The sequence below is a fragment of the Pinus tabuliformis genome, chromosome 3_1 (genome assembly GCF_031772625.1).
Source record: "Pinus tabuliformis cultivar Carrire ecotype Pingquan chromosome 3_1, CPIR1, whole genome shotgun sequence".
Lineage (NCBI taxonomy): Eukaryota > Viridiplantae > Streptophyta > Pinopsida > Pinales > Pinaceae > Pinus > Pinus tabuliformis.
The window spans coordinates 25049264-25061462 of NC_142301.1; positions in this window are offsets into that span (position 1 = coordinate 25049264).

Consider the following 12199-nt stretch of genomic DNA (forward strand, 5'->3'; position numbering starts at 1 on the left):
TAAAGCGTGCTAAACTTCAAACTCTCAGGATTAAGTATGAGACTCTCAGAATGTATAATGATGAAAGTGTGGCTAACTATTTCCTTAGGGTAGATGAGATTGTTAATTGCATGAAAAACTTGGGTGAAGAAATAAAATAGGCTATTGTGGTTGAAAAGGTTCTAAGATCATTGTCCCCCAAATTTGAATCTAAAGTGTCTGCAATAGAAGAAAAAGAAAATCTACGAATTCTTACTATGTCTCAGCTTCACGGAATTCTAACTGCTTATGAAATGAGAAAAGGAGGTCCATCAGACAGAAGAGAAGCTTCTTTCAAGGCTTCAGGCAAAGAAGATTATTATGAAGCAAGTCACGTGCCAGAAGATGAAGAAGAAGAATCAAATTTTGTCAGAAATCTTCAAAGGGGTTCTGGAAGGTTCAGAGGTAAGTTACCTTTTAAATGCTTTGCTTGTGGAAGAGTAGGTCATTATGCTGCCAAATGTCCTCACAAAGATAAGAATGACAAGGGAAAGGAACCTGTTAAATGGAACAAGAAACAAAATGAAAAGAAGAAAAGTTATTACACTCATGAAGATAGTGATGGTCTTTCAAATAGTGACGAAGATGAACAGGGTTATAGATATAAAATTTTAATGGCTTTTGAAGATGATGACTACATGGATGCTATAGATGTAGAAGGCTTTTATGAAGAAATGAATAATCTCAAAGTTTGCTTAGAAGAGAAAAGTGCTATTATTGATTCTCTACAATGTCAACTGGCAGAAAAGGAAAAACATCTTGAAAAATTGGAATGTGAGATTGTTTGTCTTAGAAAGGAGATTGAGAAAACAAAAGCAATTAATCTTAAATTTGTTAAAGGATCTGAAACCTTGGATGAGATTATCAATGTGCAGCGTTCTCCTCTGATCAAGACAGGTCTGGGATATAATGGAGAAACATCTCAAGCTTCTACCTCTAAAAGTTATCTTGATGCAGTAAGGAGGAGCGAACAAAGACCAAATAAAAGTCATCAGGTGAATCAGGGACAGTTTACCTCAAGAACAAATAAAGACTATCAAGAAGTTCGGGGACAAGCGGCCTTAAGGACAAACAGAAGCTACAATCAGCCACAGGTAAAATCTTCCCAATTTGCCCCAAGAATGGATGTCAATAGAAGCTACAATCGGTTGGATGATAGATCTGATTATCAGAGAAATTTCTTTAATGGCCAATTCTTTTCTTGCCATAACTTCGGTCACAAAGCAGCTCAATGTGTTGCCTACAAGACAATAATGACTAGAGAAGCTCAAAAGCAAAGAAGTATGACTGGAACCATGAAAAGGACTTATAACAACTTTTCAGTTCTTGAAAATGAAGTTGAATGCTCTATTTGTAATAAATTTGGTCATGAAGACTCTGAATGCAGGAGCAGGTTCTGGAAGACAACTCAGAAGGAACAAACCTCAAATGTCAGAACATGGAGAATAAAGGAACCGCAACCAGAAAGATGTGGGATAGCCTTTTATGCAGAAGGTCAAGAAAGTCTATGGTACATTGACAGCGGATGTTCGAAGCATATGACAGGGGACAAAGAAAAACTTGAATCATATATCGCATTAGAAAAGGGAAAGAAAGTTTCTTTTGGAAACGATATCTCTGCAGCCATAAAAGGAAAAGGCGTTGCTCCGTTGAAAGAGAAGGTCAAAGCTGGAAATGTTCTGTATGTTGATGGATTGAAGCATAATCTTCTGAGTGTCAGTCAGATGTGCGATCAAGGAACAGAGGTAATATTTATATCAAATGGATGTTGTGTTCGTGATCTTGATACAGGTGAAACAGTGATCAAAGGAAGAAAGACTCCAAATAATCTATACATATTTGAAGAAAGACAAAAACAATGTTATTTGAGCAAGAATGATGAACACTGGCTATGGCATCGGAGGTTGGGGCATCTAAGCTTTCCACAAATAAGGAAAGCATGCAAATATCAGGCAGTTCGTGATCTTCCAGATATCAAAATTCCAGACAACACCATATGCAAATCATGTCAGTTTGGAAAGCAAACCAGAACTAATTTTCCTGAGAAGGAAGGATCAGCTAGCATGCCTCTTGAGCTAGTACATACAGATACATGTGGTCCATTCAAAAAAAGAACACCTCGAGGAGAATAATATTTGATATTATTCATTGACGATTTCTCCAGGTTTGTCTGGTTAGGACTTATGAAGCACAAAGATGAAGCATTCGAAAAATTCAAATCCTTCAAAGCCTTGGCTGAAAATGAATCAGGACACAAGATTAAGTGCCTCAGATCTGACAGAGGTGGGGAGTTTACCTCAAATGAATTTTTCAATTTCTGTGAAGAACATGGGATAAGAAGAGAATTCTCTACAGCTAGAACTCCTCAGCAAAATGGAGTTGTGGAAAGAATGAACAGAACAATCCAACAAATGGCTCGTGCTATGCTTGATGAATCAGGTACTCCCGCAACTTTCTGGGGTGAAGCTGCACATGCTGCAGTTATTATTCTCAACAAAACAAATGTCCGAGTAAACAACACTCAAACTCCTCATGAGCTCTGGTGTGGTAAGACTCCTTCGGTGAAGCACTTCAAAATCTTTGGGAGAAAATGTTATATTAAGAATACTGATGAGCAACTTGGCAAACTTGAACCAAGAGTAGACGAAGGCATTCTTCTTGGTTATTCTCCACATAGCAAAGCATACAAATGCTACAATAAAAGACTTGGCAGAATTGTTGACAGCATTGATGTTGTGGTTGATGAGAAGGGATACATTCCTAGGCAAGTTCATCATGAAGACATCGAAGAAGATGAAGGCTACCCTCAAAGACAGAATGATGAAGAAGAACCTCAAGAAGAAGAAGAACCTCAAGAAGAACCAGAGGAGCAGACAAGAATAGAAGAGAAGACTCCATCCAGATATGTCCAGAAGAATCATCCAGAATCTCAGATTGTGGGACAGAAAGAAGCAGGAGTACAAACAAGAAGAACAATTGTAGAAGTTTCAAGCTATTTGGCATTACTCTCTTCCACTGAACCACAAAATGTGAAAGAGGCATGCAAAGATGAATTTTGGGTCAAAGCAATGGATGAAGAACTTGAGCAGATCGAAAAGAACAACACTTGGGAATTGGTTCCTAGACCAAAAGATAAGAATGTCATAGGGACAAAATGGGTCTTCAAAAATAAATTGAATGAAAATGGAGAAGTAATTAGAAACAAGGCCAGACTTGTTTGTAAAGGGTATGCACAACAAGAAGGAATAGATTTTGAAGAGACCTTTGCTCCTGTTGCAAGACTTGAGGCCATCCGAATGTTCCTTGCTCTCTCAAGTTTTCAAAACTTCAAGGTATTTCAAATGGACGTGAAATCAGCCTTTCTGAATGGAGACTTAGAAGAAGAAGTATACATTGAGTAGCCAGATGGTTTCATTCTTGGGAATGATCCAAACCTTGTATGCAGATTGAAAAAGGCTCTTTATGGTCTCAAACAAGCTCCAAGGGCTTGGTACTATTGGTTGGACAAATATCTTCACCAACAAGGCTTTTCAAAAGGATCAGCAGATAGCAATCTCTATATGAAAGTTGAAAATAACAAATTGCTAATACTTGTTGTGTATGTAGATGATATTATCTTTGGCAGCAATGAAGAGGCTGTGAGTCAAAACTTTGCCTTGGTTATGCAGAAAGAATTTGAAATGTCATTACTTGGAGAATTGACATACCTTCTTGGATTGCAAATCCAATAAAATGAAGGAGGTATTTTCTTGTCTCAAACCAAGTACCTCAAGCAGATCTTGAAGAAGTATGGCATGGAAGATTCAAAGCCAGTATGTACCCCCATGGTTACAGGATGCAACCTCAGTACAAATGATGAATCAACAGCAGTTCATGAACCAACTTATAGATCCATGATTGGGAGTTTGCTTTATTTGACAGGTACCCGACTAGACATTATGCATGCAGTAGGAATTGTTGGAAGATTTCAAGCCAACCCAAAGGAAACTCATCTTCAGGCAGTCAAAAGAATCTTCAAGTATCTTCAAGGGACTCAAAACTATGGCCTATGGTATCCTAGAGATACAGATCTCACTCTTCATGCTTACACAGATGCAGATTGGGTCGGAAGTGTGGATGACAGTAAAATCACAAGTGGTGGTGCATTCTTCATGGGTTCCATATTAGTATCTTGGTTCAGCAAGAAACAAAGTTCGATTGCTTTATCTACAGCTGAAGCAGAATATGTGGCTGCGGCATCTTGTTGCACACAACTTCTTTGGATGATGCAGACCTTGTAGGATTTTCAAATCACTTGCACTCCACCTGTCTCTATCTTATGTGATAATACAAGTGCAATCAACATTTCAAAGAATCCAGTCATGCATTCAAAGACCAAGCACATACCAATCAAGTATCACTTCCTCCGGGAACAAGTTCTTGAACAAAAGGTCAAGTTGGAGTATGTTCCTTCTAAAGAACAAGTTGCTGATATTCTCACAAAACCACTGCCCAGGGAGACTTTTGAATATCTCAGACAGAAGCTGGGAGTAGTTGATGCTTCATCCTTCTGTTGAAGCTTGTATGTTCTAAAGAAAAGTTGGTTTACGCGTGTTGTATAAGGGATATCTGCGTACATACGCTGATTTATGCAGGTGAAGTCGCGTATATGGAGTTCTGAATAGCAAGGGCAGATTTTGATTGGAGAAGGTCTGAGATGGGTATGACAGAGTCCTTCAGGCATAGTTTCAGGGGGAGCAGCAGGCACAGTTTCAGGGGGAGCAGCAGGCACAGTTTTAGGGGGAGCAGCTTAAAGTCTAATAAAGCATTGTTGGCATTTAGATGCTTTTGGTCCTAGTTCACAACTCTTGTTGAAGAAGGAGCACAGAAGGAAATCTTGGTTGCTGATCTAAAAAGATGATTATCAGATGCTGCTGGTGACTTTCATAAGTCTTGGTCTAGTTCTTTCGTCTCTATGTCATGTATCTCTTTTGTGATATCTCTTCTATGGTGTCAAGGTCATGTAACGGCCTATGTTGGTTTCCCCACTATTCCTGGGATGAATGATGTAATGTAATTGGTTGTTATATGTAAATTTCTGATGTATCCCCTCTTGGTTGGGAGTATGGATGTATGTATTGAGTCTTTTGGTGATAGGAAGGTCCTTTATGAACATCTTGGTTCTTTTTGAAGAACATCTTGGTCCTTTATGAACATGTGGTGTATTGAGTCTTTTGGTGATATGAAAGTCTTGGTTCTTTTTGAAGAACATCTTTTGCAGATCTTGCCTACAGTCAGGGGGAGCATGTTCAGCACAGCAGAGCAGAGATATCAGCACATTCACAGGGGGAGCACAGCCCTTTGCCCTTGATGACAAAGGGGGAGAATGATTCTAAGGATCTTGGGGTTTCCATCAAGTCCAAAGGGGGAGATTGTTGGCATTTGGCACAGGTGTGGCGCTACGGTACAGGGGTTGTCCTTGATGGCAACTCTCTTTGATGACAGATCTCAGTCCAGACTACAAGAATGAAGAGAAATTTCATATACGCAGGTTCATTAAGCCCAAGACGCGTATACACGCTGGTACACTATATACTAAGTCGCGGATACACAGGCTTGCTATATACGAAGTCGCGTATACACGCAGTTTCATGAACAGAAAAGAGCGTACATGTCGAGAAGCTTCCCTTTGGTCCGTGGTAGTTAGTCCTTGGTACTTGAGCCTATGTTTTTGGACCAAGGTATCTCGATAGTCGTGTTGATCCCGAGTTTTGAAGTTGATGGTATTGTATTACTATGGTTTTGGCCTGTGGTATTGAGGAGGGCCTAATGCTATATAAGGAGAAGAAGATCATTAGGCTAGTGTATCGAAAAAGTCTTGAATATCTAATGAAGAAAGAGATCTAGTATGCAGGTTCTGGGTTGATGATACATTGCTTGATCTGAGCTAAGGAGAGATCACATCGGTTGATGGAAGGATAGATCGGGATCAAATTGTTTGAAATGAACTATCGGTATATGGTTGATTACGCATATTTTTAGATCTGCATACTGACGCAATGTTATGTTCTAAGTATGACTGATGACTGGTACAGCTGCAAGTTATGAGAAATTATTTTTAGATCTGTACGCAGGTTGGCTTCGGTAAAAGCACGTGTATATGCGGGTTTGTTTCATTGAAGTAGCGTATATCTTTTGAAGCTTAATTTTTGGGTTGCAGTTGGGTCTGTCTGTTATTGCAGGGTTCTGTAGTATGCTCTGTGTTCTGGTGACTGGGTGTTGACAAGGTTTCAGTGGTTCAGTGATTCAAAGTTTGATGATGCTAGTATTGGTTGTTTTGTGCTTCTATGATTTGCTATGAAAAGTGAATGAATCGTGGCCTTCAGATTGAAATGTTGTGCTTCAGGAGTATCCAGTCTGAAAATTGATGAAAAGTGGTACCTGAAGGAAAGAAGATTGTAGGCCAGCACCTACGTACTAGTATCTTAGCTAGTACAAGAGCAAAGGGGGTTGGAGCTCCCTTCCAGGAGAGTTTGGAAAACGAGAGAAGGTTGTAGCCTTCTGCAGGTTGTAGCCTGCATACTGGTATAAGGCTACACCAGTGCAAAAGATTGTAAACTGAAGTTTCTTATTAAAGAAAGATAGAGACGACTTGCAGCAGGTGGTTTTCACCCACATTGGGTTTCCACCTTATATCATGGTGTTCATGTGTGTGGCTTTTGTGTGATGATCTGTTCTGTTATACTGCACCTGTTTACTTTTAATATGGTTAATAATGTCATGATGCATTTATTGAAGATAAACTAACTGAATCATAAGATTTCTGGTTATACGCTGGTTGCTTTAGACACAGTAGCGTGTACACGCTGGTTCACTTAACTGAAGTAGCGTATATGTTTCTGAGTATTGAAAAAGTTTTATTGATCTGATAATACTGATTCACCCCCCCTCTCAGTATTATTTCCAACAATGAACCAGGGTTTTGCAGCATTTTGTGGGATTCTTGTGGTAAAGTGTCTTGGCATTGTTTTCTCTTCTGTAATTTAGTTTCTCTTATGTGTATGTGTTCCAAAATTTATTTCATTCTTCATAACTAAATGAATCAAGATAATTAGGTAGAATCCATTGATATTTAGTGCTCTTACTAGAGGATACATTTAGTTTTTGATATTTTCTACTGTTTGAAGAGGACTAATGAACCTTGCATGCCCTCTCCAACTCCTCACCAATCTTTATAATCACCATCACATTCATTTCAAAGTGCTAAAACACTTGCCTACCTCGCCCCACAGAAACCTCTGCAAATCTGAGTTGATTTCTCGGTCCCAAAGCTGCCTTCCTCATCTGATCCAGCAACCAACCAACAAATCAATCAAAATCCTTTGAACAAATATACCTATCCTAAAATCAGAATTTACTTTCAGTCATCTCAAGCCTAAGTTGCCATATTCTTGTTGAGATTGACAAGGAGTGAGCCCTCTCCTGACCTGGTAGGGCTAGCTACCAGGTTAAGCGTGGTTTGATGTTACCCTAGACCTGCCTTCCTTCAGCCTGAGGTCGATCTAGGCTCTAACATAGTGGCGACCATACTGGGGAACATAGTTTTATGTTCCTCAGGAAAATGTAATCAAGTTCAGATCTGATTGTCGATGGTGGAAAACGATCAGAGAACGGAATGCTAAAATCATTCACTTAGCGATTCCAAGTTAGTTTTGAGATCAGATCCAAGGACTCCATTGGAGGATGAGCCTGACCAACAGAAACATGAAAGGACAATATGGAAAGATCAGGTATTCAAGTTGGAATTTCATCCAAGCCATTATGTTCTTTGTTATAAATTATTTCTTCTCTTTTCCCGAGAATGTCAAGAAGGCTTTACAAAGTATATTGTATTTGAGAAAAGATCCTCGACCTACATTTGATTCCTTCCCTTTGAAGATTGTGAATACCAAATATTTGCATGCCTTTGAGCTTGATCAAGATCCTTTTTTCTGAAGCTTGTGATGACTATCTTCAAACTGATGAGCCTCAAGAAACCAAGACTGATTCTATACCTTCTGTACATACCCCTATACCTTGTAAAATTCTAGATCGATACAAGCCTTTGATTTTACCTCCTATATCCCATGCTTTCCCTAAATATCATGACCTATGTCTACCAAGATTTGATGGTGAACGCAACAACATCACTGCTGAGAGACATGTATTGAATTTTGAGTCCTTTCTTGACCTTTTTGAGGTTGATGAAGAAGATGTAAGTATTAGGATTTTTGCTCTTTCTTTGCAAGGCAAAGTCAAAAGTTGGTTCAAAACCTTGCCTAATGTGAGCATCTTAGATTTCCAACAGTTCATCAAAGTTTTCCTCGACAGGTGGGTGGTCAGATAGAACCCTTTCTTGATTATAGAAGAGTATAACCAGCTGAAAAGACAGTCGGGGAAGACAATACAACAATTTTTTGCCAGATTTAAACGAGTCTATTTTTCTATGTCGGTTAATATAAGACCTCCTCCTGGATACACTCTCTTGCACTACCCGGATGCCTTTGATCCGGAAATGGAGTTTCAGCTGAGGGAAAGGAACCTTGCAGCACTTGAAGAGATGCAAAACAATGCAGTAGATGTAGAGGCTAATCTGCTAATCAGAAGGGCAAAGTTGAAGGAAGAAGAGATGAAAAACATAGATCCAGAGGAATTGACATCTTTAGTGGTAAATATCGACATTTTGGTAAGTGTAGTGGAAGAGATGATGAAAAAGATCACCACAAGGAATGAGTATAATGTTCAAGCCCATGGCTCGCTGATTGAAGAAGAACAAGTTGCTGATCTAAAACATTTTGTTTCTTATCCCAAATGTCATAGACCTGATAATTATTGTTTTATAGATCATCTTGGAGAAGAGAGATTTGTTGATATGACATGTATGCTTGATGATGTATTTTATACTGATGATTTGCCTTAGTTTGATCAGTATGATGATGATTATGTTCTCCAAATAGAAGCTAATCTTGCAAACAAATCAACGGTTGGTTTGTGGAAGGAGGAAGTTCACTTTCAGCTGCTCGAATACAGTGATCAACCAATGCATATCAGCTATGGAAATGATGAGGAAAGTGCAGTAAATTTTGAAGTGAAGGATCTTTGCCTTTCCGTTTTTCTTCGTTTGAGTTCATCAGAGACAAAATTCACGCAATCAGAAATCAACTGTCGATAAGTTTCGATCTTGACCATCTTGATTGCAATGAAATCCTTGTTCAAGACTTTTCATATCCAGAGTTGTAGCGCCGAATTCCTTTGATTGTCAAGTTGTAGGTGAAGACTTGGAAGCTGGCACATATGATCAAATGATGCAAGATGATTCCGTACTATTTTGTTTTGAATCATTTCAGTTTTTGAAGGGAAAATTGCGTAGTATATCTTCAAATGAGCAGCCTCTAGGAAATCATGTAATCTCATGGGAAGCAATAGAAAATGGGTTGCAACAGTCTTTTCAAGTTTTTCACGATCCAATAGTTGATGTGTTGGATGATGTCTACAGTCAAAGTCCTTCTCCATTAGCTACATGTGAGCTTGAAACAAGTATTGATACAAACTTGATCCAACAGCCGGTTTCTTTGTCATTTTCAGCAGGAGTCTCGTCACAAAGCATAGATCAAAGTTTGCATTCATGGTATGAGGAGAAGCAAAGCAATCCATTGGATGAGCTAATTCCCAGTGCACATGAATTTCAAGATCCTTATGCAGTGTTTTTGGAGTCAGATAGAAAATCCATATCATTCAACGGATCCATTTACAAGTTTTCATGGGAGTTTCCTTTCAGTAGTTCTCTCTTGTTGTTCATAAGCAAGAACTTATGGAGAATGCAAACAGCAGCCAGAATGCTTACTTGGTTGCATTGGTTATTTCTCTTCACTTGATCAGGTGATGAATGGAACAGTTAGAGTAGGTTTTATTATTTTGAGCATATTTTCTAGTTTGTAAGTTGTGTTTTAGTCTTGAGTCATTTTTTGTTTTAGTCATTTTCAAGATAGTTTCAGAGTGAGTTTGTGTCATCAAGTTGTCAGTTTTCAGTCATGCATTTCAATTTGAGTTTTTGACTCCATGCCTAATGGATAAGGCACTGGTCTGCTTTCCCAAAGATCTGTGGTTCTTGGCACCTCCAAGGAGCTACCATCCCCAATGGAGCCAATGTTAGTGTCAGTCTTTGAAACCTTCCACCAGGGATCAAATATGCTCTTACAAAGTGGTGTTAGGGTGTCAAAGTCAAATTTTGTCATTTCAGTGAGTCTGTAAGTAAAATTTGGTCTCTGGGTATTAGGTCTAGGATTTGTTTTCATTCCTTCCAAAGTTTTCCAAATGTTGGTCCATGTCACCATTCAGCTGAGTTACCATCATTCAGAGAGTTGTCATCATCATTTTAGGTTCCAATGGGTCATTTTACACCTTGTTCGTGCTTCAATTGTGCTTAGGTAAGGTTCATTTCCATCTCCTAGGATTTTGAAAGTAATTTCTCTTGGATGGTCAAATCATCAACAACACTTGTATCCTGATGCTCATACACCTTCCCCTATCCTTAATGTACCTTCTTAAACACTTCTCGTCACTGATATCCCTCAAATTCCTCATTTTCCCACAAACCCTAGTTTCTTGCTACAATTTGAGAATTTTCTACGCTAGGCCTGTGTTTAGCCCTTTTTGATCCCTTCCCCTCACTCAATATTTGAAATTTCACTTTCCCCTGTTTCCTAATATCCCTCCTTACTCCCCAAAATTTTCTCCAGAATTTAGAAGCCCCTTATCCCCTTCATTTCACTTCATTTCGACAAATCCCATGTTCCACACATCAGGATAGGTTTTACTCAAACTGAGTTTCTGAGCAAGAAAAGATGAATTTTGGAAAAGTGAGAGAGGTTTTTGTCCCTCATTGACCCAAGAATAAAATCTTCTTTCAGGTTTTACACAACTTTCATGTTTTGGGAGAAATGTTGAAAACATCATTGGCCTCAGGAGGATTGATGCACTTCTGGAGTGACCTTGGGAAAATCAAGATTTCTCCTAGCTTGGTTGGCCAAATGACTTGTGTGATGAGTCAAATTATAACTAGACACAAAGATATTTCTAATGAGCTATCATGAGCTCAATTTCGAGTTGAGGACGACCTAAAAAAGTTGACTGCAACAACACTCTGCATTTAGGAAGCCTCATTTTGCACATTTTGACCAGTCTTGGGTGATTTGTCTTTTGACAGGGAAAATGACCTCCAAATTGGAAAATTAAAGATTTTTCTGGAAAGTAGACTTGATAATCTTTCTAATGAGCTATCACATACCTAATTTTGACATCAGGAAGGCCTCCAAAAGTGTCCTGAAAAAAGAGCTACGCACCTGTCAGCTGGCGTTATGCACCTGGGTAATTTCTGTAGTGTAATAATTAACGTGCGCTACACACCAAATTGGCGCTATGAAACTGGGTGAGTGCACTACGCACCTGGAAGTTGGGCTACAAATTGTTGCAAATTTCATCAAATCGCCTCAAAACTCCCAAATTTCTCCATTGCAAGTAAATAACATCACTTTTCTTGCAGACAAGAATTGTTGCATAAGTTTTTGGGTTGTGTTGTCTCTCAAAAAATCAAACCCTAAGTGTCACTAAAGCATCTCATATATTGTAAAAATACACTCATTGCTGTTGTCCCATATTAGTTTTACTGTTTCCCTAAATCCTATCCTCCTATCCATAATTCCCTAGACAACATACCCTATTCCCAAACCCTAATTCCCACATTCTACATTTTCACTACCCCCACTTCATTAAAAACCCTATTCACATCATTGAAACCCTACCCACTCTCCCAAACTCTACAAGCCCTACTAACATCATCAAACTCTACCCACTCGCCCTAAAACCCTACTCATCCCTAAACTCTGTTCAGCATACATTTTCACACACACTCTGCCCATTTCATTCCTTCACCTTATTTCCACACTATTATCCATAAAGCATCCATATACAACCACATTTTTCAAAACCAAGGGAAAAAAATGGAGATGGACAGTGAGTATGAAACGTTGGAAGAAACCCTTAGTGACATTTCCATGGAAGGACTTAAGGAGCAAAGAAAAAGCATGATAAACTCAAGATCTTGGATGAAGCATAATTGGCCCAGAAAAGCACCTAACAAGGATCACTCATGCCAAATTTCAAG